The 27,707-nt window shown below is 40.3% G+C and overlaps 1 long non-coding RNA gene across 1 annotated transcript in view; it reads right to left on the bottom strand.

Annotated features, from left to right (window-relative positions):
- The window catches only part of LOC147032226 (uncharacterized), a 99,273-nt gene extending 85,620 nt beyond the window's left edge, over positions 1-13,653 (bottom strand). The window contains exon 1 of the long non-coding RNA XR_015052007.1: positions 13,588-13,653. This is a non-coding gene — a long non-coding RNA (uncharacterized LOC147032226). The remainder of the gene's footprint in view (positions 1-13,587) is intronic.
- Positions 13,654-27,707: the final 14,054 nt, after the last annotated feature.

The following is a 27,707-nucleotide window of genomic DNA, read 5'->3' as shown; positions in this document are numbered from 1 at the left end:
TATATATATATACATATATATATATATATACATATATATATACATATATATATATATATACATATATATATATACATATATATATATACATATATATATGTATATATATACATATATATATACATATATATATATATATATATATATATATATATATATATATATATATATATATATATATATATATATATGTATATATATATATATATATATATATGTTATACACACATAAATATAATATATACACACACATAAATATTGTTACGGTTGTGATAATTCGCATTACACCATAAAGAGTCCTCAGGTGAGATATATCGGTAAGTTCATGTGTAGTTAGCCCAAACCCGTTGTATAGAGGGAATATGTGCGATTCATCCGGGCTGCGACGCTTTGAGTTGGCCATTTTTTCTTTTTCTATTGTTATTTTGGACCATTAAGCCGCCAACAATGCAAACAGCCACTACCTTTACCTTCACAACTCCATCCCGCAAACATCGCTTCACCGCCATTCCCAAACGACGCCCGCCAACCACCAAACCACCACAGCAAACCACCTTCGCCTATCTCCTTTGACAACCATCGACCACACCACCAGTCAACACCAAACGTCGTGCTGTCCAGGGCCCGTTCGGTAATTGATGCCAAAGGCGTTGAGCCGCGGGTATGAATGCGTTCCTCTCAAGGAGAAATTCGGATCAAAAAGGCTTCACGCCCCCTTTTTCTCCGTCCAATGGGCGAGCGTCAGGCGGTATGGTCCTGCCTCCAAGCGCGATGAACGTGGATTCTTTACGAGAGGAATTTGGATCAAAAGAGGTTCACGCCTCCTTTTTGCCGCACCAATGGCTGAACAGAGGGTGGTGTGGCCCCGCCTTCAATCGCGTTTTGATCCTGAAATTTGCATATAGGTTCCTCCTCCGGCCTATAAAGACGCGAGCACAAGGCGACTCGTGCGGCTGGTCGGGGCGAGTGAAGAGTTCAAGTTCGAGTCGAGTGAATACGGCGGTCGGCATCGAGGTTGCGGTGTGGGGGTCGCTCGTCTCGTCATTGGTGCCGTCTCCTCGCGGGATCCAAGCCAGCCAGCCATTCACCTCTCCCTGAGCATCAGCAATTCCCCCCCCATCCGCGCTGAGATAGTGCCGGGGGGGGGCCCGTTCCTCCCCCACCCTAAACGTGGTGCCAACCAAACTGCTTGCACGGAGCACGCCGGAGAGGACTCGCCGACCACGCCAGGGGCACGGAGTCGGGGCGCAGCGGCGCGGACATTGCGGCTTGGCCGCCATCGCGTCACGAGGACGCGGGTAAGACCTTCTCGGTCTCGTGGACCTGGCCGCTCCTCCAGGTTCCACGCACATTTGGTCCACGGACCTGTCTGCCTGCTTGCCTGTGAGGGTGGCTTTCTTTCCTTTGCTTTTTGGAATGAGTGATGTGGCGCCGAGTCCCGACAAGTAGAACTGTATAAGTGTTGTAAATAATTGCCCTTTTATTCGGTCGTATTGCTTTTGTCTTGACTGTTATTTGTTGCATTTTGTCTTGACTGTAATATACATGCCTTCCGTGTTTCCGTAATAAATGTGCATTGCTTGTTTAACTGTTTCCCGCTTTGCTTCGTCTCCTTCCTATTATTGAATCTCCATCTTGCATCACGTAAGGGATTGATAGTGGTTTTAAAACGCCCGGTAAATAATCTGAACCGTCGAGGTCGACGATAACTCCGCTCGGTTATCTCTGCAGCACGGAACGAGCCGCTTCAGCGGTTCGTGTCCGGAGTCGACCTGTGGCGTGGTACAACTCCTCGGTACGCTACTCGCGTGAGTACTTAGGTAAATCGACCATTCGGCGATCAGACCTTAGTTCGCGCGGGTAGAATGCGGACCGAGTTGTGGTAAGGTTAAACCCCCACCCGTGACTGGCTCCGGGCGGTAGTTCGCGGAGGGTCACGACTGAATTGCACGTTTGGTGGGCGAAGCGGCCGCGATTCGAGTTATGTGGCTGATCGCACGCCGGCGGGTGCGAATTAACAACAATATTTATCGATGTCGAAGTGACGGGTTGTATAATGGAAGAACAAAAAGGAGAACATCGTGAAAAATATAATTTCACATTTTCAGCGAGCCAGCTCCATTATATATTCATGGCCATCAGTGGGTGGGGTTCCGGCTGTTGTGTTCTGGTGGTTTTGGCACCTCTCGGGTGGTGTTCAGTTAATGCTGCAATAATATAAATACCCTGCACTGTTTCATCGCTGATGGTATTGTGATTCGTTTATTCTGTCCACATAAAGTTAAACACATCTTCCTGCAACTGTCACCTCCTGTTGCACCACAGAACAGCACGTAGCCAATGATGCACGTGAGTGGCCCTGAACTTTGTTCAAGTCAATCGACATACAGTATTCAGTGACAGTGTGAATATTGTAGAGCGCTCGCCAAGTGGCTTAACCACAGCAACGAAATGGTTGATAAGAAACGGCTTGCTTGGCACATGATCAATAAGCACTGAACCATCATGTTAAACATACACCTCCTGAAGATGCTCAAAATATCAAATATTTCCGAATTGGACAAAACACATTTTTCAGAATCGGAACTGCTTGCAAGTTCAATTCTGGAGCATAAATTTTGAAATTTTCCTTAGTTTAAGAGATACTCGTGGTGATTGCATGTCCTAAAATGAAAGAAATCCATGGACACTGCCCTCTTATTTTTGATTTATTTATAAACACTGCCCTCTGTGTTTATGAGGATTGCAATGTACCCAGCAATTCGTAGCAATGTTTACTGGCATTTGATAATGAGTGAGGAAAGTGAAAAAAACAAACTTTGTGGTGAAGAAATAGTTGTGGCCTGTTCCATGTCAAGGCATGGTTGAGCAGGCCAAAAAACATGGTGGCTTCAGGCCCAGGTGAGGTCACCAAGGATACGCCTTTCGACCCCATTGAGAGCGGTAACCGAGGATGTGCCGAATAAATGATACAATTAAATAAGGCCATTACTTGTCTTCAAAATGGGTGCTTTAATTAATGCAAAAATCCTATTTTTACTCTTGCACTTCTGTGGAGTTTTCTTTGGATGCATGCAAAGTTTCAGGCTGCTGGGTTTTACGGTTTTGGAATTAAGGACACGCACGCACGCATGCACACTGACATTTATTAGTATAGATGAACAAATAAGTGGTGTTCTTTGCACAAAACAAGTTCTTGGAAGGCTTACCCACAAACCCACCAACCTACTGGGACTTCTCCCAAAGTACAGACAGCCCAATCCACCTCTAATACCATCAACCATTCATGCAATCTTGTATATTTTTCCTTTATATAAATGATGAATTAATTTCAAGTTGGGAGACCAGAGAAAAAATAGTGTCTGAGAAGCACAAGGAATAGTTACATTCGGAGAGCTTTTGAAAATAGATGGAAACTTAACATTTCAAGATCCGAAACATTGTAATGGGCTTGGTATCTTTTTCTGTCTCCTTTTTTTTTCCCGCAACCTATTCATTAGTTTCTCAAAGGATAGTTGATGCTTTTGAAAAGGTATGATCTCTTAAGTCATCCTTTAATATATTTTAACATGTATCTATCTATAGATATTTAACATGTATCTATAGTGCTGAATAGAATAACATAATGGCAAAAATGTCGTATAACAACATTCGCCAGCTCAACTTTCCCTTTTGGAATTTGTTATCTGCTCGTGGTTTGTATTTTAATAGTCGCTTAGTATCATTTTCTATACGGGAAAGATTACAACACACCAAGCTTGTTCACTCATGGAGATTCCTGCACCAAGTAAGAAGTGGCTTTTACAGTGTGTTCCACGAATGACTGACATTTATATAATCTGATAATAAACGTGTCATAAATTCGTGGAACACCCTGCATTATAAAGAATTATTATTTTATGATGGCAGTTGTCTAACAGGGTAATAAATGCAGCAAGGTTTGCATTGCAAAGTGCATAGTGCTCTTATCACTGCCTTATGAAGGACCAAATGCCCCTGCCAAACAAATATAATGTCTTTGTCGTTATGTGCAATCACATGTGGCCTCAAGGACTTGGATCTGGCACAATAGTTTTATGACTCAGGTAGAAGGCCAAGAAAGGCCACAATGGTTTCCTTTCATGACTGATAAACAAGGATATGACGAGGGCAGCACAGGGTTAGATGATAACAATAGCAGACCTCATTCAGGTTTGGTAAAATTCACAAATGCCTTTCATTATATAGTTGTCCACTTAGAATTATGTTGGGAGTTCAAAAAGTTATTCAAATAACAGGCTCACAATGGTCCAAGACAGGCCAACATCTTTCATTTTTCAATTATACAAGTCCAAATATTCAGTGAGAAATATATTTCCCTCCTAATTATATATACTTCTGAGAATATTTTGAACTGCACACATACTGATTACACATTTTTATCTTTTTTGATTACAAGTGCATGATTTTGCAAGCCCATGATAAAGTGCCATGTTTTATGTTGTCATACATTTGTGAAAGAGATATCCAAGGTCATTCTCACACAAAGATTTAAATGATACTTTCACAACTAATGCAATAAATTCCACAAATACTACACATGTGAAAGCTCAATCAGAAACTAAAGAACACCAATAATTTTTCATCATTCATAATCCATTATTTTATCATTGTGTTCACCACAAGGAAGATTAATGTAGTGTGATAACTCATGGGAATTTGTTGATAGGAATGCCACCAAGGCTGCAGAAAGAATATTTTAAAGTCACGATTATTAAGCCTCACCCTATAGGATAGGGGAAGGCTTACAGCTGTTGTCAGGTTTGTTTTTAAAATTGGTGCCCCCACACCCAATTTATAGCTTATCTGGAATATAAATTCCAGATAAGGTATTGTCATCACGCGCCGTCCATCCGTCTCCTATTTCGACTTTTCCAGCCAAACCGCTGGGCCGATCCGGCTGAAATTTGGCAGCAACGTTCCTCACCTGATTGGTAACAGGAATTGCAAAGCTCGTTCTCATCACATGGCTTTAAGTAGGTCAAAAAAGCCGATTTATTAAATTTCTTCAAAAATATTCTCCATATCCACAGGTCAGAATGCTACTAAATTTGAGTTACAACATTAGGCGAGGGTATGGATGCTAAATTGCAGAGGTCATGGCGACCACGTGACTAGAAGTGTGTCAAAATGTTTGACAGTAAATGCTTGGGAAAATCTTGTAAATTCCTTCAAAAACCTTCCTCTTTTTTCAATCAAAAAAAGCAGATCCACGAGTTTTTAAGTGATTCTTCACCATTGAGTGAAGGGGCTAAAAACAATATAGAACACAATATCTCAAAAAGTTATGAATGAATTCGGACAAAACTTGGTGGACAAGTCAGGTGGGTCACACGGCAGCATTAATTCTATTTTGGTGAAGATTTGGATCTGGAAACAAGAATGTTTTTCATTTCAAGTGATTCTTCACCATTGAGAGAGCATGCCAAAAATGATATACAGCATGATATATCAGAAAGTTGTCAATGAGTTATGACAAAACTAGGTGAATGATTTGGTTATGTGACAAGAATAAGCAGATTCGATTTTGGTTCAGGTTTGGATCAAGATCCGACCTATCAGTGGGATACAAAACGTAAACTGTTCAGCATGGCGGAGGTACGTGCTCTACTGAGTGCCATTCTAGTTCGTTGTTTTGCCAATTGTTGCTCTTTGAGTGATTTCTTGTTTGTTTGTTTACTTATTTGTTTATCTGTTTATATATACTTCGAAAACAATCATTTTACGTTTCACTCATTTTAAGCAAAGGTTTAAACCAAATAATCCAACACAGAGCTTTGCAGCGATGTGGAAGTGAATTTTTTTTTGAGCGCCATATATAATCAGCAAAGATGGCTGAGGATGGGTGGCTGGAGTTAGGCACACCACCTCTAAGCTCTCTAGCCTGGGTTTGAATCTTGGTGCATCTATAAACTGTGATCTCTGGCTTTTACAGGCAGTGAGTGTGCCATCATGAAACTAGGGGTCCCATCTGCTGGCATTAGTTGGTGGATGTCAAAGATCCCACGGTGTCCCTCATGAAGAGAAGGTGAGATATCGCCGGAACCTTGGCCAAATTACAAATTCCTGCCCTAACCTTAGTCGAATGTCAGGCCTGACCAGCTAGTTCGTGAAAGACGTTAGCCAAACTCCCCCCTGGCCAACCCTGCAAAAAATTGAAAAAAATTGTACCATTAAGAAGTTGGCTGACAAAGGTGATGCCAGCTGATTTCCCAACAGATGGAAGATGACCTCAGATAAATTATAGGGTAAATAAACCAGAACATTTGTGCAGTACAACATGTTGTCTTTTTTGATTAAATTAATCAGTGAAGCAATGGGTTAACATGCCAGATATATATATATATATATATATATATATATATATATATATATATATATATATATATATATATACATATATACACATATATACATATATACATATACATATATATATATATATATATATATATATATATATATATATATATACATATACATATATACATATATACATATATACATATATACATATATATATATATACATACATATATACATATATATAGATATACATATATATATATACATACATATATACAGATATACATATATATATATATATATATATATATATATATATATATACATATATACATATATATATATATATATATATATATATATATATACATATATACATATATATATATATATATATATATATATATATATATATATATATATATATACATATATATATTAAAAAAAAAAAATATATATATATATATATATATATATATATATATATATATACACATATATATATATATATATATATATATATACACATATATATATATATATATATATATATACATATATATATATATATATATATATATATATATATATATATATATATATACACATATACATATATATATATATATATATATATATATATATATATACATATACATATATATATATATAAAAATATATATATATATATATATATATATATATATATATATATATATATATATATATATATATATATATATATATATATATATATACATATATATATATATATATATATATATATATATATATATATATATATATACATATATATACATATATATATATATATATATATATATATATATATATATATACATATATACATATATATATATATATATATATACACACACACATATATATATATATATATATATATATATATATATATATATATATACACACACATATATATATATATATATATATATATATATATATATATATATATATATATATATATATATATATACATATATATATATATATATATATATATATATATATATATATATATATATATATATATATATATATATATATATATATATATATATGAAAAATGAAGACCCACCCCCATCTCTCACTTGTGAATGGAGGGAATAACCAATTAGCTCTCACCTAATCAATTAAACCAAGGTGTCTACGATTATATAAATAATTTGACTCCTCCCATGCTCTTCTAGATGAAAAAGTTACATAAAGCAACCAAGAAAGTCTACCAAACATAAGCCCTTTGCTGTTTCAAACCCTTCCCAGAGTTCCTCCATAGTTGTAAAGACGTTCACAAATAGTACACATATAAGAATCCAAATGCTATACACCTCCTCAGCTGCCAGACCAGTTTCATCACTTGTTGGCGAATCATCAAAGACAGTGCAGACGGAAATGCATATCAACGAGGCTCCCAAGCATGTACCACGTGTAAATATCAAAAGCAGTCAACATTTCAATGAAAAACGAAGACCCACCCACATCCCTCACCTGTGAATGGAGGGAATAACCAATTAGCTCTCACCTAATCAATTAAATTCAGATGGCTAGGACTATATAAATAAATCGACTCTTCCCATGCTCTTACAGCCGAATAATCTGCATAAAGCAACCATGAGAGGCTACCAAAGGTAAGCGCTTTGCTGTTTCCAATCTTTCCTGGAGTTCCTCCACAGCTGTAAAGACGTTCACAAATAGTACACAAATTGGGCTTTGCCTCTATGATCCGTGCCTCGCTGCTCATTGGTCTGATCCGTGCCACACGCTGGTTCTGCTGTGGCCTGGAGACCTGCTTGTGGGTAGAGCTATTTACATCCCATAACCTTTTCAAAGACCTCGCCTGAATCCCCCCCCCCCCCCACCGCCCGTCGTGCATGAAAAATTGTTTGCCTGTGGTGCCATAGATTATACTCTAGTATTAAGTGTTTTCATTTTACCAATCGTGCATGTGCATTTATTTATTTATCTGCATTTATTTATGTCCATCTGCCTTCTGCCTCAGGATTCAACATTTTTGTGGTCTTGTGGTCTCTTTCAATAAGCTGTTATTTCATAACAACACGTGCCAAGTGGCGGCCCGCCATTACATCCCTGTGTGAGAGAACATCTCTGCTTTTGGAATAAATTAATGGAGGAGGATGGAGTGGTAGAATTTGTTACATTCGTTTAAAGAGCCCGGCTAGTTTAGTACCTCCGACGAGGGGCAGAGTGCAAGGGATCATTCCACTCGGGTTACTCATGTGATTTGGCCCTTACTCGGGAGTTAAATTTGTCTCTGGCATGGTGAGATGTGTTAGCGACCCGACATGACTATGTGTAGGTATGTATGTATGTATACAGGATAGATTAGGTCCATTTGGAGGAATAGGCCAAAAAAGATGAAATGTAAAGTGCTGTAATAAATTATTGGGAAAAATGCCATGGGCATAGAAAAGGCCCATTTATAGGGCATGTGCCATGTGGAAATGACATTGTATAGATTGTACAAAATGCCAAACAACAGCAAAGAAGGGACATTCCATGGCTTGTGGAAAATGCCAGACCATAGAAAATAAGGCACATTCAATAAATCTGGTGTGCATGCTGTACTACCCTTGTCTTCTTCGGAGGAACCAAGTAATGCTCTAGAAAAGTTCACATTAATGGGCACCCTACATATATAGGTTAAAACCCGTCAGTACGTAAAGTGTTTCGTGTACCTTGAAAACGAAAAAGCATAACATATTGTGCAAGTGTGTGAATAATTTATTTAAAATGTTGGGTGCACCCCCCCCCTCCCCACCCCGTACAACCCTTAGACCCCCAAATTTTATTTGATGCCCTGAACAAACTTTGGTAGATCACTGGTGATGAAGGTTGTGATCAAGTTTCATCAAAATTGTGTGTGTAGTTTCTGAGAAGAAAGCAAATACCTATTTTGGGTGTCACCCCCACTGTACACCACTCAGACCCCAACTTTTTTAATGCTGTGAACAAACTGGTATATCATTGTGTGTGTGACTTCGGAGAATAAAGCAAATACCTCGTTGGGGGGCAACCCCCCCCCCCCACCAACCGTAGGAATTTTCAGTCCCTGTGTTAAAGTTGCACACAGAGAAACCATTCCATATAAGGGGAGGGATGCTTCATGCTTGCCTTGATTGCTGCAGGAGTCTCTGCTTCTAACAAAACCGCCATTGTATACTTGTACTGCACAAGAACAGAACTCAAGCTCATAGCTAATGAGCAAAAAATATCTGTAATCAAAAACTATGGCAATTCGGTGGAATTTGTTTCAAAAGCCATTAATTAGATGTATTGTCCAATGTATATTCCAGGTTTCAGCTCGTTTCAATGTGTAGCCTTTGAGATACGAGTGCCAACAAATTTCTGACGGATATAGGGAGGAACAGACAGACTGCTAGACACCAACGTCAATTTTGAGGGTTTTCCTTCAAAACTCAACAATGAGGAAATGGACGTTGCTGAAATTTGGAACATATTACCTCGACATACAAAGGATTAACTTCTGAGCAATGCACAGATACAACATAGATAGATATTATGTTCACAATGGGAAGATTCTCCATTTGATATGTAAGGAAAAGGTTTTATGATTACCTCCAAACTAAATGCTCAAACAGGCAGGGCAGTGTCAAGCATCAATAAAGAAGGCAAACAGCGACTTCGTTTTAACCAGGGAAGAAATTATGTTTAAGTTAGTGGGCTTGTTAAGAAGTGTCCTGAATATTTTGTTCAATTTTGCTCATCTTATTAAACAGGAAATATAATCACTTTCGAGAGCGTTCAGCTTTAAGCTATTTGAATGCTTTCAGGAATGCCAAGTCTAAATTATGAGGCAATATTTAGAAAACAGGGGAATTATATTTGCAAAAAAAAAACGATTATGTGGAATTACGATGAAAGCGTTGAGCTATTAAAGGAGTCCGACATTGACTGTGTGTGTGAATGCTTAACCACAATGAACGCAAGTGTTTACTTTTGTTGAGGTATAGGACTTTTGGGCACAGTTTGAAGGTAAGGAAGGAATCGTGATGAGTTTTATTTTACTCAGAGTACAGTTTGAAGGTAGAAGCTTGCCAGGGAACATAATGGAGGTAAGGATAGGTGATCGTTTGAAAGAGTTGAACCAAAGAGATATATAAAATCTCGAGGTAGTGCGAACAGGTGGCTTGGGTGATTATATAGGTTGCAGTTTTTTTGTGCATGTTCTAGGGTAGCATGTGGTAACCTTCCTTTTGTGGGAACGTCACCCCTCACAACCTCCCTATTCCCTCCTCGTTTATTATTTACTATCCCTCTGTGTGCCTTTCTCTTTAAATCTTCTTCTGCTATTTCATTATCAAAACCATCAAGTTCAAACGTTGTACAGCTGTTTTTTTGTGATAATCAATTCTCATGTTCTATGTTGAGATGCATGGATGTTTTTTAGGGATGGGTGGAAGTCATTGTGAAAGGGGAAGGGGAGTGGAAAAAGGGGAGAGAAAAACGAAAATAGGATGGCAGGAGGTAGGAGTAAAGAAGAGAAGAGAAAGGGAATGCATGGGACATACAAAAGGTACTGCACTATGCAATTGTAATATGTGGAAGAACCCTTATAACAAGGAAGAAGATTTTGCTGTTTTGATATGCTCATTGTGGACTGGAAATCATATATATATATATATATATATATATATATATATATATATATATATATATATATATATATATATATATATATATATATATATATACACACACACACACACACACACATATACAGTATATATAGAAAAAACATGGAGGGATGAAATCTCAAAAAAACAAACAAACAAGGTAAGAATGACACTGGATTACAATGCCATAATACGACACCACAATCCTCTTATCAGTCTTATGGCTCAGTATCACGATATCTTTTGACATTTTACTTTTTTGTTGTGGGATTGTGATGGATGAAAAACGAAAAATGAATAAGAAGAATGAAGAAGAAAAATACCAATGAAATCAATGACACCACATCACGATGCCACAATGCGACACCACAATCCTCTTGTTAGCCTTATGGTTCAGCATCACGATAGCTTTTGCCATTTTACTTTTGTTGTGAGATTGTGATGGAACAATGTCAAAAGATGATGGAACAATGTGATGTAACAATGTCCATCCGTCCGTCCATGCTAATTTTATCTGTTTTCTCTGCAATTGCTTATTTGATTGACACAAATTTTTTTTACATTGGTGCAAATTTTTCAATTACTACTCATATAGAATGTTTTAATGATAATTATGATGTCATAGGTCACGTGGTCTAGCAGACATGTTGGAAAAAGGAAAAACTTTTGAAGTCTGTCTCCAAAACTGCTCCGTGGATAAAATTGAATCTTGGCACATGTCTAGTACTTTCAATGGGGAAAAAGGGTGATTTTTTTGATGATGTCATTGGTGGCTTCATTGGCTTCATGTGGTAGCTTCATGACGACATCAGAATTGCAGACATCGAATGCTTTATCTGATCAGTATGAAAATTTGAGGGTCATCTCGGGCTAAATTGCATGGGGGAAAAAATTGATGACCTCATCGGGCACGTGGTTCGGCAGTCTTTTTTTTTTTCATAAAAACTTTCAAAAATCTTCTTCTCCAAAACGGCAAAACAGATCAAGACAACATTACAGGTATGATGACCTGTCCATGAGGAACAAAAGGTTTCCCACCTATGACATCGTAGGTCACACAATTTGGCAGCTATGATTTTTTGAAGAATAAAACTTTAAAAATCTACTTCTCCAGAACAGCTTGACAGAACAGGTCAGGTCAGGTCAGGTCAGGTCAGGTATGGGAGCATGCGCCAGAGCAGCGTGTCGCTGCGTCCAATTTCCACTGCTACTCCAGGGCCTCCATTGGGCCATCCCCCAGGCAGAGGCCTGGCCCATCCCCATCAACTTGGAATTCTGATCAACCTGCTGCAACCATGAGGTACGTGCTCGGCCCATTGGCCTCCTCCACTCACGAGGTTCCCTCGCTGAGAGAATCTGGTGAGCAGGATCAGCGTCAGGAAAACGAGGCCCAAGTCCATACAGCTGCAGCTGATGCTCATGGACTATGCAGGTAACAAATCTCATTTCAGTCTCTCTCAACAACCGCACATTGGACCAAGGTCCAACCAGCGATAGCCATGGATTCTCTTAAGAGACCAGGTACCAAAGGAATTAAGTCTCCATCTCAGATCCCAGGTCAGAGTCCAAGTCTCTCATCCATAGAGCAAAACTGGAAGCACCAAGGACCTTAAGACTCGGACTTTCGTCCTCCTCCAAAGGTACGAGCAGGGCCACTCCCCATGATCCAGTGAATCCATGACTCCCCAGGCCCCACCCAGATGTCTGCTGACCTCTGGCACACAGCCAGCAGAGACATGAATATCACTGCCAAGGTAAGTGAATCTCTCAGTAACCTCAACATCCTTGCCACAAACAGCTACAGACAGGAGAGCAGCATCCATGATGTCATTGAAAGACTGGATATTAGTTTTGACCCAGGAAACCCGTAATCCCAGTGGCTGCAACTCCTCATTCAGCACCTCGAGGGCTCCCAAAGGGATATCTAGAGTCTCCGCAAACATGACTGCATCATCTGCGAAATCAAGGTCAGTGATCTTGACATTCCCAAATGATGCACCGCAGCTTGATCTCTCTGACATCCGCCACAGAATCCAGTCCATACAAGTGCTGATAAGTGTGGTGGCCCATACATACCCCTGACTAACTCCAGTAAGAACTGGAAATAAGTCAGAGATGGTATCACCACATCTCACAGCACGCTCAGTACCAGAGTATAGTTCAGTCATCAGATTGATCAGTTTTGGTGGCACCCCACGAAGACTAAGAATCCCCCAGACGGCATCCCGATTCACTAAATCAAATGCTTTACAGAGATTAACATAGCCTGCAAGCAGCCCCTGCCGAAACTCTCGTCTGCGTTCGGTAAGGACCTGAAGAGCAAGGATACGATCAATCATTGACCTCTTTGGTGTAAATCCTGACTGCTCTGGACGCTGGTGCTCAAGCAGATGGTGGCGAACCCTATCGAGAATTATCCGAGCAAAGACCTTGCCCGGCACTGAGAGCAGCGTCACCCCTCGGTAGTTGTTGCAGTCTTGGCGATCACCCTTCCCTTGCCAGAGAGGGACAACAAAGCCCCTCTTACAGTCAGTTGGGATGATACCTGTGTTCCAGGCAGAGCACAAAACGACACGAGTGCAGCATTTCCACCAGCCTTGAGAAGTTCAGCATGGATGCCACAGATCCCAGGAGCTTTACCCCTTTTCAACCGCTTCACTGCAGTCTGTGTTTCCACAAACAAAAGAGATATATAAATCTCATGACATGAGGAGTACTTGCCATGTGCCAATTTCACAGCATTGACTTTATTGACAGATCGAGGGGAAACTTCACCCACATGTTCCCCAAGCCTTGGGGATGCCAGGTGTTCACGAATACTTAATAGGTCACACGGTCTGGCAGCCATATTGCAATTGAACGAAAATCTTTTTTAAATTACTTCTCTTGAACCACTTTATCAATCAACGTGAATCATCACAATTATGATCGAGCAGTCATGGGGAATATATATTTTGAATTTAAACCTGATCGGACGCATGGTCTGACAGTCCGAATTATTTAATTTTCTGAATCCGAGTTCAGGGACTTGGTATAAGTATGTATAATGATGTAAAAATGTGGGCGGAGGCATACTTGTGACGATGTGATGTTGAAGCGTGCCCTTCTAGTTTATTCAGTTTTGAAGCTCATTGACTTTTCACGATTGTGGGTGTTAAATATTCACACAAAAACTGACATTCTGACCTCAACCACATTTGAATTGCAGGCTGTTATACCTAAAACCGCGACTGTGTTCAATTTGACCGCAAAGGAACTGCATTTCTTGTAATTTAAGATGTTATTATCAGTACATGTTTTGATGCGATTCCATCTCTGTGTGCAGAATCTGCCAAGGTAGAAATTCATATAAAATCCCCAATATTTTCATTCATTCATTCTATTTCAGATAGAGCAACATCAGATGCTGGAGAGTAAACATGTTGCATTGGCCAGGGCTCAGGCAAATGCAATTTTCAGCTCACACAAGCTACTTTTCAGCAATAGCAGGTTCCTGAAAATGAGTCAGAGGTAGATGATGATGTCGAAAGTGATGAAGAGGGTGATGATGACTACATTCCTGAGCAGGAGCATTTGAGTGAAAGTGAGACAACTCCCTGATGATGAATGGTCAATTTCTCTGGGCGAACTGAATATACTTATTGCTATGCTCTATGTCCTTGGAATGTACTGTGCAAAATGACTTGAAGTGGATCGTCTATGGTCTGTTACCTGGGGCTCACCATTATTTTGTAACACCACGTCAAGAAACAGATTTTGTGTAATGACATTCTTGCAATTTGACCAAAGGTCAACAAGATTTGAGGATTTACAGGGAGACAAATTTGTACTGGTGTCTGAAGTCTAAAATCGTTTCATGGATAATTTCATCTCCTGCTATAAACTTGGGGAATACATTATCGTGGATGACCAAGTGTTATCCATGAAGGCCAGGTATCGAGTCACTCAATACATGGCCAACAAACCAGACAAATTCGGAATAAAGTTTTGGCTAACAGTTGTTCATTTAAAGTATTTGTTGAATGGGTTTCCATATCTGGGCAAAGATAAGCACTGCCCTGCAGACCAGACGTTGTCTGAAAATGTGGTGCTACGTCTTTTTGATCCTTTCTTAAAGGCCCAGTCACACTTTGACGTTTTAGCGAGCGTATGCCGACGTATGAAAAGTTTGCCGAATACGCTGGCACACGTCGAATACGTTAAGAGCACGTTGAAGCACGCTGGCATACGTCGTAGTACGCCGAGCTCGTCGACAAATTTTAGGCATGCTCAAAATTTTTCGACGTATGCCAACGTATGACTCACACGTTCCACATACGCTGGCCATAAGTTGTAGGCACGTTATGCGATCGTTGACACACGTCAACACACGTTATTTGTAAGTTACTCATAAGTCAAAACACGTCGAGGTAATGTTTAGCGTACCCGAAACTTATTTCTAACCTATGAGTAACGTGCTTTGAACCTATGTGTAATGTATATCCAACGCATATTGACGTATGTAGATGTATTTGACATTTTCCAGACGACCACAGAACTTACTGAACGTGTTTCTAACTTACAGCTAACAGGGCCCTTAGGGCCCTGTCACACCTTGACGTTTTAGCCAGCGTATGGCAACATATCAAAATTGATCTAAAACGCTGGTGTACACTGAACTAGTGATGTTTTTTTCAGTTTTGGGCATATTCATAACGATTTGGATGTATGCATAACGTATTAGTAGCGTACACAGAAGGTTTCGATAATTTATAGATAACTTATACTAATAGATAACTAATTTATAGAATGCTTAGCGTGTTGTCGGCGTTCACAACGTACGCCCAACGATAGTCTAACTTATGCATAGCGCGCGGCAGCATATCACTGACGATCACATGGCGTAGCCTATTAATAGGCTGCCGCTCAACGATTTAAATCATAACTGCACTAGAAATCGAAGTATCAACATCACAGTCAAGCCGAAGAAAAAACAAACAAAAAAAAAACATGGAGTCTGGAACACTGACGGGTTCCTCCTGTGAAGCCCATTTTTATATATCAATTCCCCTAAACACTGCCAATACGCCATTATACGGTAGCTGTAAGTTAGAAACACATTCAGTAAGTTCTGTGGTCGTCCGGAAGACGTCAAATATGTCTACATACGTCAATATGTGTTGGAGATACATTACACATAGGTTTAAACACGTTACTCATAGGTTGGAAATAAGTTTCGGGTACGCTAAACATTACATCGACGTGTTTCGACTTATGAGTAACTTACAAGTAACGTGTGTCGACGTGTGTCACGATCCCATAACGTGCCTACAACTTATGGCCAGCGTATGCGGAACATGTGAGTCATATGCTGGCATATGTTGAAAATTTTTGAACATGCTTAAATTTGTCAACGAGCTCGGCATACTATGACATATGCCAGCGTGCTTCAGCGTGCTCTTAACGTATACAAAACTTACCCATAACGTATCCGACGTGTGCTTGCGTATTCGCCAAATTTTTCATACATCGGCATACGCTGGCTAAAACGTCAAGGTGTTTGGGTTTGCAAAATTGCAATGGGCCTTAAACAAGTGAAGAAATGTTCCCACAGACAACTTTTTCACCTCTTGAAAGTTGGCAGAGAAGTGGAAATAAAAGAGCACAAGCATATTGGGCATAATTAATCGTGCACCGGGAGAAGTTCCCTCCTCAATGAAGAACTCAATGGCACAGTTCCACCCGACTACTACGATGAAGCATGGTAACACCACGCTAACTGTTTACCAGGTTAAGAGACACAATAATGTCCACAATAACTGTAGAAAAGACAAGTCTGGAGACGGCGATGGTTCACGAGCAATGTACACGGTTCGCCTGTTTTATTTTTTGACCTTTGAGGGGACGCCACAGGCAAACTGGGGGGAATCGGGAAAAACGTAAATGATGAAAGTTGTAGTAATCGAAGAGCACTACAAATCGACCACGAATTGTGAAATCCTAAACGTAGTTCGCCTTTTTATTTTTTTTTATGGCGGGAATCAGGAAAAATGTAAATGATGAAAGTTGTAGTACTCGAAGAGCACGACTTGCATACCAACTCTCATTCGAAATAGTTGAAAACCCGAGGAGCTGGATGCCCAATTTATTGATTTTTTGACATTTTCTAAGTTCGTGACCTTGTGCCCTTGACCTTGGATGAAAATGAAAAATTGAGCTCTGTGGGGGTATGCAGGTGCCACTAGGATAACAAAATACCGAAACCCCTGCCAGATTCGGCAAACGCCCTCGGAGAAGATGTAACTTGAAACCGGCTGCCCCCTAAAAACACGTTTTTTGGGCGTGGCTCCACCCATAATGGGTGCAGCACACCCATTCTCAGGTAAACACAACTAGATCATGATATAAACCTCCGACCCAAATTTTATCAGGATCCGATCAAAACCCCCGGAGCTTTGCTTGGGACAGACAGACACCCATAACGAATATAATGGTCACTTACTGACTCGTGAACCAAAAGATAACCCCAAGAAGCTTCCTGAGACTGTTGCCTTGTATAAGTCAACAAAGTACGGAGTGGATATTGGTGATCAGGTGGTCAGGAAGTACTCTGGACTTTTTCCGCACAGCTCGATCAAATATGGCCCAGAGGTGTTCAATGGGATTCATCTTAAGAGACTGACATGGCCATGGAAGTTGCTTGATCCCATTTCTGTCCTACCATTCTTTGGTCGTTTTTGCAGTGAGGCATGGAGCTACATCTTCTATGAACAGATTGTTGTTTTTGACCATCTGACCAGTGGAGAAGACAGGGAGACATCCATCCTCATGGATAGAAATGTGTGTCATAGTGTTGATGTTGCCAACACACTCCACAAGCTCTGACCAACCAGCGCTCCAGATTGCTCCCCACACCATTACTGAAAAACCACCATGTTTGACAGTTGGCTGCAATTTGTTCAAAGAAAACTCTTGACTGGGAAGTCTCCAGACCCATACGCATCCACCGTCAGAAAATTGAGCAAATTGGGACTCATCTGAAAAAATTACAGTTGGCCAAAACTCCAAGGGTCTGGTGGCCATCTCATCAGCCCACTTCTTTCTCCTTTGAATGTTGGCTGGTCGAAGAAGAGGTTTTCTCCTTGCTGTTCTGCCATTGCAGCCCAGTTGATGAAAGGACCGCACAGCAGTTCTTGAGCTAACTTGGACCTCCTCTGCAATATCTGCTGCCTTGCAATGGGGAGTTTTTTCAATGGACCGCTTGACAGCTTGAAGACACTTTTCTGCAGGCCCAGGTCGACCAGAACGGGAAGCTGTAGATTCCTTGCCTTCGCTGGTGAATTGCACAATCGCCCAATTGACTGTAGAAGCAGAATGCCAAGGTTCTGAGCTATTTGATGCTGGCTGGCTGACTCGAACTTCCAAATGGCCAACAATTCATCCTCTTTGAAAATTGGAAAGTTTGTGTGCTCCCTGGGTTTGAAGCATAAGTAAATGTGATACAAGACCCAGTAACTCGTTTCTGCAAATAAATAGTCAAATATTAGCAGAAATCAGTGCGTAAAACTGCATTATACAGATGAAATATGCCTGGTGTTGGCTTCATGGTTATGGTGGTGGGCTTGGAATCCGAGGATCCTGAGTTCAAATCCAACTTGGCTGTTGAATTAAGACTGCCTATCATCCTTCTGAGGTTGGAAAAATGAGTGCCAGCTTGCTGGTATACTGTATCGGAGTGGCGACCTGTCCAGCATCGTACCCAATAGCCAAGAAGACTGCTTCGGCAGCACCAACGCTCTCCACAGAGTATGGTTCCAATGCATGGATGGATACAGATGAAATGAAGAAATTTAAGGTGTTTATTTTCTTCTGTCATTTCTCTGTATAGATTGGTTTTTGGCACTATCTATCAATTTTAGAAATTAGGTCTGTGTTGACCTTTTGATCTTAAAATGTATTGGTAGTTGAATTCAGCGACCTGACATGAAAATGCTCTTCAAATTTCACGTCAATCGGATGAAAATTGAGGATTTTAGGAAATTTTGCACAATTTGGCCCAAATTGACCTTTTGGCCTTTGCTGATCTCAAAATTAATAGGTGGTTGAATTTAGCGACCTGTTATGCAAATGGTCTTCAAATTTCAAGTCAATTGGATGGAAATTGACAATTTTAGAAACAATAAAAAATTTGGCCTATGTTGGGTTGACCTTATGGCCGATGTTGACCTTTTGATTTCTGATAACCTCAAAAGTAATAGGTGGTTGAATTCATTGACCTGATGTGCAAATACTGTTCAAATTTCAAGTCAATCCAATGAAATTTGAGGATTTTAGAAAATTTGGTTCAAATTGGCCTATTGGCTTATGTAGACCTTTTTGGTCAAACTAATTTCACGAAACTTCAACGCGGGACCGTCGCAGGGTCGGTGTCATTAATCTCTGAAAAATTCAGAAGGATCTGTTGAGCGGTTTGGGTTGGACGCGAGCGGACAGACAAACAAACACACAAACACACACACAAACAAATGGAGGCAATCAACATACTTGTCAAAAAAATTCTTTTTTTTCCAAGTAACAAACAGACCCAAATGCAATACCCTCTCCAAATCCTTTGGCAAGGTAACAAGCTCATATGTGGAAAGTGCACTGGACAGGTGGTTAAAAAGTGAAGAGCTTTCTGCCAGCTGGAAGAACAAAATGGTGGATAGTTGCGTGATGTACAGAGTTTGTGTTTCAACTAATCTCATCATTACAAGCAATAAACATGCTTGACAATTGATTTTTTGTTTTACTTCATATCACATCCAGATATGTGGATGAGGCTGGAGGTTCTAGTGTCAAGTGTATATATACAGGGTGAGTCAGGAGTTGCGCCCGATTTCTGTCAGTTGATTGTTTGCTTGCCATTTGTATTACAGTGCACAAGAAGGTAGAAATAAATGAATGACATGTTTATCTAAACATTTATTGAAGAAAAAAAATTACGGAACTGTACCAAGCTGTTTTACTTGCAATTTTCAAAGTGCCCTCCCTCGTGATCGATGCACAATTGCAGCCGAGCAGGCACAGACCGGCACACTCGTCTGCAGAGTTCGATATCAATTTCCTCAAACTTTGCAGTGATCTGAACCTTCAATTCCTGAATCTTGAATGGTACGAGGCTTTTCACGATAAACAAGGTCTTTCATGACCCCCAAAGAAAGAAATCTGGAGGTGTAAGGTCTGGGGAGGATGCCAGCCACTCGAGCGGACCGCGGCGCCGATCCACTTTCTGGGAAAGTTTTCATCAAGCCACTGACGAACATAACGTCCATAATGAGGTGGAGCTCCATCATGCTGGAAATAACAGTCCTGATCTTGTACCCTGGGCCAAAAGAAGGTTTGCAGCATATCCAGGTAAATTTCTGCAGTGACAGATCCCTCAAAGAAAAAGGGTCCAATTCTCCCTAATGGAGATATGGCTGCACAAACTGTCACTCCAGGTAAATTTACCTCCTTCTCAAATGTCACTCTTGGGTTATTCTCAGCCCAGTAGACACAATTGTGTCTGTTAATTGTGCCATTAAGCTTAAAACATGCCTCATCTGACCACCAGATGTTGTCTAGCATTGTGTCCTGTTCGTGAAGTTTAGCTAAGAACTCTTCGCAAAATTGAAGACGGCGGTCGTCATCTCCATCATGAAGGGCATGCAGTAAGCATGGAATGTAAGGTTTGTAAGGTTTCCATTTTTTTCTGGTGAAGGATACGGATAACACTTGATTGGCTCACTTCCAACTCTGCAGATAAACGGCGAGTTGACTTTTGCGGACTTTGTTCCAGTCTTCTGATGACTTCTTCAGCCTTAGCTACATTCGTTGCCGTTTTCGGACGACCGGACTTCTTTGCAGTGGCGACCGACCCTGTTGCTTCAAATTTCTCGACAATCAATCGTATGTTTCTTCCCTGAGATGGGTTAATATCAAATTCATGTGCCAAACGGTGTGCCGCCATCGTTGGTTGATCATTACATTTGTAGAAATATGTCACGGCCGCAATGCGTTGATTCATTGAAAGGTAATTCATGGTTCAATTCGGTGCAAATTCAGTAACTATCCAAACTCGCAGCAATAACCTGAAAAATAAAATGAAAAATAAATAAATTACGAAAATTAATAACCTGCAAGACAATTATTAACAACATGACTTTCCAGAAAGAATCTGACAGCCGAAAAAACAGAAATCGGGTGCTACTTTTGACTCACCCTGTATATATGTGTATTTATATATGTGTATATATATATATATATATATATATATATATATATATATATGTATATATATATATATATATATATATATATATATATATATATATATATATATATGGTCCGTCTCAAAAGTAACGGGACTGAGCATGCTGTGTGCTCCACTTACACAACTTGAATGAACGGGTTACGTCACAATCTTTCGCAACATTCCAGCAATACATGTGATTGGTGATAGTTGACTGCGCTCATTGTGCGATTTTTTACAGGTTGTGCTTTAAACGTTGTCTAGTCTGAGTCGCCGCGCTATTAGTCATGAGCAGAGAATTAATCTGAAATTTCTTGCCAAGCTTGGCAAAACACCTTCCAAATCTTTCACAATGCTGCAGAAATTCTACGGGGAAGAAACGATGTCACGTACATGTGCATTTAAATGGCACAAGAGGTTCAAAGAGGGACAGGAGGAGGTTGAAGACGATCCAGGGTCTGGATGACCTTCAACGAGCGGAACGGCGGTCAACATCGAGCGTGTGAAGCAGATGGTGCACGCAGATCGTCGACTCACGGTGAGGATGATTGCTGAGGAACTTTTCATCAACAAGGACACTGTCTGGAGCATAATCACTGAAAATCTCGAAATGCGCAAGGTGTGCGCAAAGACGGTCCCGAAGCTGTTGTCCGAGGACCAGAAATAGCAAAGAGTCACTGTCTGTGAAGACATTATCAAGCGCCTCGAGGACGATCCAGACCTGCTCGAGTGAGTCATTTCTGACGATGAATCGTGGATATTCGAATTCCATCCCGAGACCAAACGGCAGAATCGTCGGTGGAAAATTCCGGCATCACCAAGACCAAAGAAAGAAAGGATGTCGAAGTCGAAGGTCAAGGTGATGCTCATCGCGTTTTTTGACATCAAGGGCATCGTCCACTTCGAGTTTCTACCACAGGGTCAAACAATGAATCAATACATGGTCAAGGAGATCCTCCGGTACCTCATGAGATCAGTCCGGGACAAGAGGGATCTGAGGGAGAACAATGCCTGAACAACGCTCCACCATGACAACACCCCTGCTCACAGTGCCCTGAGCATCCGACAGTTTCTGGTGGAGAGAAACATGCCAACTCTGGAGCAACCCCCGTAATCGCTAGACTAGGCCTCTTGTGATTTTTTCCTATTCCCTAAGCTCAAGAGGGTGACCAAGGGGACCTGATTTCCTGATGTGGAGGCCATCAAAAGGGACGTGACGACTGAGCTTCGGAGGATTCCAGAAGAAGCCTTCGGGGGTGCACATCGAAGCATGGAAGAAGAGGATGGACAAGTGTGTGAGACTGGAGGGAAAGTAATTTGAAGGGGACAAGCTGTGATTTCAATATATTATTTGGAATAAAATTTCTGTGGTCAGTCCCATTACTTTTTGGACGGACCTCGTGTATATGTGTACATATATATATATATATATATATATATATATATATATATATATATATATATATATATATATATATATATATATATATATATCTGCAAAAGTAGGTATACAGTAATGAAAACAAGTGCAGTCCTTACTGTATACCTACTTTTGCAGCCCTCTGTATATCTATATATATATATATATATATATATATATATATATATATATATATATATATATATATATATATATATATATATACACATATATGTATATACTGTATGTATATAACTGGGCGTAGTGGCGTGCACCTGTAATCCAGCTACTCGGAGGCTTTGGTTGGAGGATCGCTTGAGGACGGGAGCTCTGCGCTGGGCCGTGCTATGAGAGGGTGTAGGGCAGCCTGTAATCATGGCGAAACCCAATCCATATCCCTGTGTCGTAAGAGGCAACCAGGGTTGCGTCAGGAAGGGCATCCGGCGTAAAAAAAAAAAAAAACCTATGCCAAATCAGTATGCGGATCATAACGGATGATCCGCTGTGGCGACCCCTAACGAGAGCAGCCGAAAGACGAACAACAATAACAACATGTATATATATATATATATATATATGTATATATATGTATATTTATATATATATATATATTTATATATATGTATATATATGTATATATATGTATATATATGTATATATATATATATATATATATATATATATATATATATATATATATATATATATGTATATATATGTATATTTATATATATATATATATTTATATATATATATATCCTGGTGTTGGCACAGTGGTTCGGGCAGCGGCTTGGGATCCAAGAGGTCCTGAGTTCAATCCCTGTTGGGCCACTGAATTAATACACCAGGGGGTTCACTCAGCCTGTCATCCTTCCGAGGTCGGCGAAATGAGTACCAGTATACTGGGCCGGTGTATACCCCGGTTAAAATAGGTGTACCATATCGCTGTGTTGTAAGAGGCGACCAGGGTTGCGTCAGGAAGGGCATCCGGCGTAAAACATGTGCCAAATCACTATGTGGATCATACGGATGATCAGCTGTGGCGACCCCGAACGGGACCAGCCGAAAGAAGAAGAAGAAGGTATATATATATATATATATATATATATATATATATATATATATATATATATATATATATATATATATATATATATATATATATACATACATATATATATATATATATATATATATATATATATATATATATATATATATATATATAACGAAAAACATGGTCCATCCTTGAAGCTGTCCATGAAGCCTCAATTTCTCCTAATTACATACTGTTTGAACGACAGTGTACCCGAACTACATTTACGTCTATTCATTACGTACTTTTGGAATATACCTTTTCAACCTTTTCACCCTCTAGATTGCTGGGACCCCTTAGACCTTTGAAGACCCTTTAGATGTCATTGGACAATTACGTCCCTTCGACCTCTCGATTCTTTTAGACCCCTTGAGACCCTATATTCCCTGAAGACTCTCTTGAACTTTAAGACCTTTGAAGCCCCCTAAAATCATTCAAAACCACAAGACCCTAAAGAACCTTAAACACCCCAAAGACCCTGAAATACCTCCAAGACCCCTATGACCGTTTTGATCCCTGACCCTTCTCGCATTTTAGACACCTTTATATCCCTTCTTCCTTTCGTCCTTTTATATCCTTTAGACCCTGAGAACCTTTCGACCTTTAAACACTTTAAGTCCCTTTCGACCCCTTCGACCCCTTCGACCTCAAAACCATTTTGACCCCATTACACCCTTCAGACATGTTAGACAGCTTACTACTACTCAGCGGATGCATCCGAGAAAGAGTTCACAATGCCATGCCATGAGTCTTTGTCCATCATCAGTGTCTGCATGTCTGCTATGTCATGCTGGATATCCCTTGCTACACAGTCGATGTAGTTCGGTAGCCTTCTTCTTCTGGTTCGGCAAGGTAATCTCAAGCAGATCACGTCAGATATAATTTGGTCTTTGGCGCAGAAACAGTGACCAGCAAAACGTGTTCTCCGACGAGCTACAATGGTAGAAATGGGTGGTATGTCTCTGTAGATCACTGCTTTTGTTCTGTGTTCCGGCCAGCTGATGTTCTGAACTCTCATAAGAAGCCGAGTATATATGCCGTCAAGCCAGTCCTGTAGGGCCTTCTTCATGGCCCATGTCTCTGATCCATATAAGAGTATGTTCTCTACGCAAGCTCTAAAGAATGCAAGTTTGGTAAATCTTAAAATGTTAGACTGCCAGATGTGCTGCAGCCTGCTACATGCACTCCAGGCTTGACCTTTGCATGTTATGAAGTCTTTCTTGGAGTCAGTTACATAAGACCATAAGTACTTAAAGTCTTTGACTTCATTTAGTTGTGAGCTGTCCTTGGAGAACATTGGTAGATGATCAGCATCCTCATTTACTGTCATGTATTGTTGTCTTGGCATTTAGAAACAGACCGACCTTAGCTGAAGCATCCTCAATAGAAATTAGAAGGTCTTGAGCATCCTTCAAAAGTGTCGCTGTTAAGGTGATGTCATCTGCATAGTCAAGGTCTGTGAGATGCTTATCTCTGTCGCGATTTGATCTTTTTGGCCTGATGTCAATTCCTTTCTCTTTCATGGTCTCTACTGACTGCCTGAGAATGTAATCCACAACTCTTACAAAAAGATAAGGAGCAAGGGTGTCACCTTGGAGGATGCCTGCAGTTGTGAGAAACTCCTCGGTTGGGCCATCCATACTTTGAACATAGCTAGAGGGGTTGTTGTAGATTATGGCAATTGCTTGCACCGTTTCTTCTAGGATGCCATAGTTCAAAATAATTTGAAGCATGACCTACCTTCCTGTTGATGCTGTCAAAGGCCTTTGAAAAATTCCACAAATACTAAGCTTGCTTTCTGCTTAGAGATCTTTAGTTCTTCTATGATCCTCCTTAAAGCATGAATCGGAGGTTTTGTAGATCTGCCTTTCCGGAAACCATTCTGGTTGCATCAGAGAATAGGATCAAGATGAGAGGTAATCCTATTAAGCAGCATAGAATTGTAGATTTTTGAGGCTAGAGGTAGCAATGCTGTACCTCTGTAATTAGATGGAAGAGAGAGGTTGTCTTTTTTAGGCAGAGGGATGATGGCAAATTTGGAGAAGGTCGCTGGTTTGTTGCCTCTATAGGTTTCGTTGCAAAAGTCTTGCAGCTCTTGATGAAAAAGTGGGCTCTTCCAGCCAACAGCTGGAATGTTGTCAGGGCGAGGAGTCTTGGATCGTTTGAGCTTTCTGAGGCATTTCTGGAGTTCCTCCATGGAGAACGGACCAGTCTTGATGGGAAGAATGTCAAGAACTTTGTGATTGAAGAATGGACCGTCAGTACTGGTGTTCTGCTCAGGTTTACCAAGAAGATTGTTAAATGTTTAAACCAGCAGCCTAGAAGTTCCTCTATGGTGTGAACTTTGATACAGATAGCTGGAGAAGCCTTCTTATTGGTGATCTCAGGACCTGCCAAGCTGCTGCATGCTTATTTTATTGGTGAAAACAGTCAAGCTCGTCAGTCTTGGACTTCACATGGGCATCGAGGACCTTGGTGTAAGCTTGATCAAAAGCAGCTTTAGCAGATTCTAAGCTTCTGCAAGTATTTCTGGTGGGTCGAGCATTGTGCTTCCTTGAAGCATTCTTAAAGTTTTCTCTGGCTGTATTGTCTGTTGGTGGTGGCTATTGCAACACTTTCTTTTCCTGGGGAGTCTCCTTGTTGGCAGTGATCAAGGTGTCATGCACTGCTGAATTGCTCACAGAGGTTGTAATCTCTCACAACACTTTTCCAGTCGATGCTCTTCATAGGATCTTTAGCTGGTGACTTGCTTTTGCAGTAGCTGATCTGGCATCTACATGAGACGATGCGATGGTCTGATTGAATACCTTCAAATGAGCAGTAAGCTCTGGAATTCTTAATGGAATTAATCCATTTCTTTCTTACCAGAATGCAATCTAGATGAACAAGCTGACCATTTGGACGGTGATGGGTCCAAAGCCTATTCTTGAGGTTCTGAAACCTTGTATTGGTGGCAACAAGGCTGTTGCTCCATAAAGTCTTTCATGTGCTTCCCATTTATATTGGATTCATCTGCACAGGTGAATAGAGCATCTGTCGACCCAAGTTGGGCATTGAGATCCCCACATAATATTAGTAGATTGTGAGCTGGAATTACATAGACTATGGTTGAGAGTCCTTGGTAGAATTTAACTACATCTTCTTCTGGGTATCCATCATGAGGGCTATAACAGCACAGGCCAGTTGTCAATGGGTTGCTGTGCAGAGTTATCTCGATTGTACGCTCATTGTGTCCCACAATAGAGCGACAAGATTTCAAGGCCCTTGGTGAAATAAGGAAGCCTACGCCGCCTGTTGCTGCATTCTGTGAGTTCTTTCATGCTGAAAAAGTTATTAAAACATAACCACTGGTAAAAGTCTCTTGTAGTAACGATTCTGAGTGTTCAATATGGTGTTCCTGCAGCCAGATGATGTCAATGCCGTAGTGTTGTGCTTCATGCACTAGTTCTTCTTTCTTTACAATAGATGTTGAAGGTACTAATGATGACAGGTATCTTGCGCCGAACGAATCTGTCCATCTCTCCTTTGTCACTATCAGGCTTGGACAGTTCCAAAGGCTTCAGGACCAACCCGTCATGCATGTTGGCAGGAACCAACATTGGCAAATTAGACATGGACGAGGAATCAGGGGCTTTAACCCTGATGCTTTTGCATTGTGTACTCATAATCTTGTTGATGGATATAGTAGATCTGTGGGTGCCACTCCTACAGGCACCCTTTGATATTGAGGTGTGGTCCCCTAGTCTTTACTCATCTAAGAGTCACCTACAAGGCAGTAGCTGATACCCTTAGGTCAAGAGACCTAACCTTGGCGGTGAGGTGATAAGGACCCACGAGGTCGTGAGGTGGTGAAGTGGTGCGTGTAGTTGTAGTGTAGTTGTGGATGGCCGTTGGCTC

This window comes from Eptatretus burgeri, chromosome 2, assembly GCF_056783735.1.
Source record: "Eptatretus burgeri isolate ZD-2024b chromosome 2, Ebu_testis_v1, whole genome shotgun sequence".
In the NCBI taxonomy this organism is placed as follows: Eukaryota; Metazoa; Chordata; class Myxini; order Myxiniformes; family Myxinidae; genus Eptatretus; species Eptatretus burgeri.
Note: the sequence above shows the minus strand (reverse complement) of the source record. Positions and strands in the feature narration are given on the sequence as shown.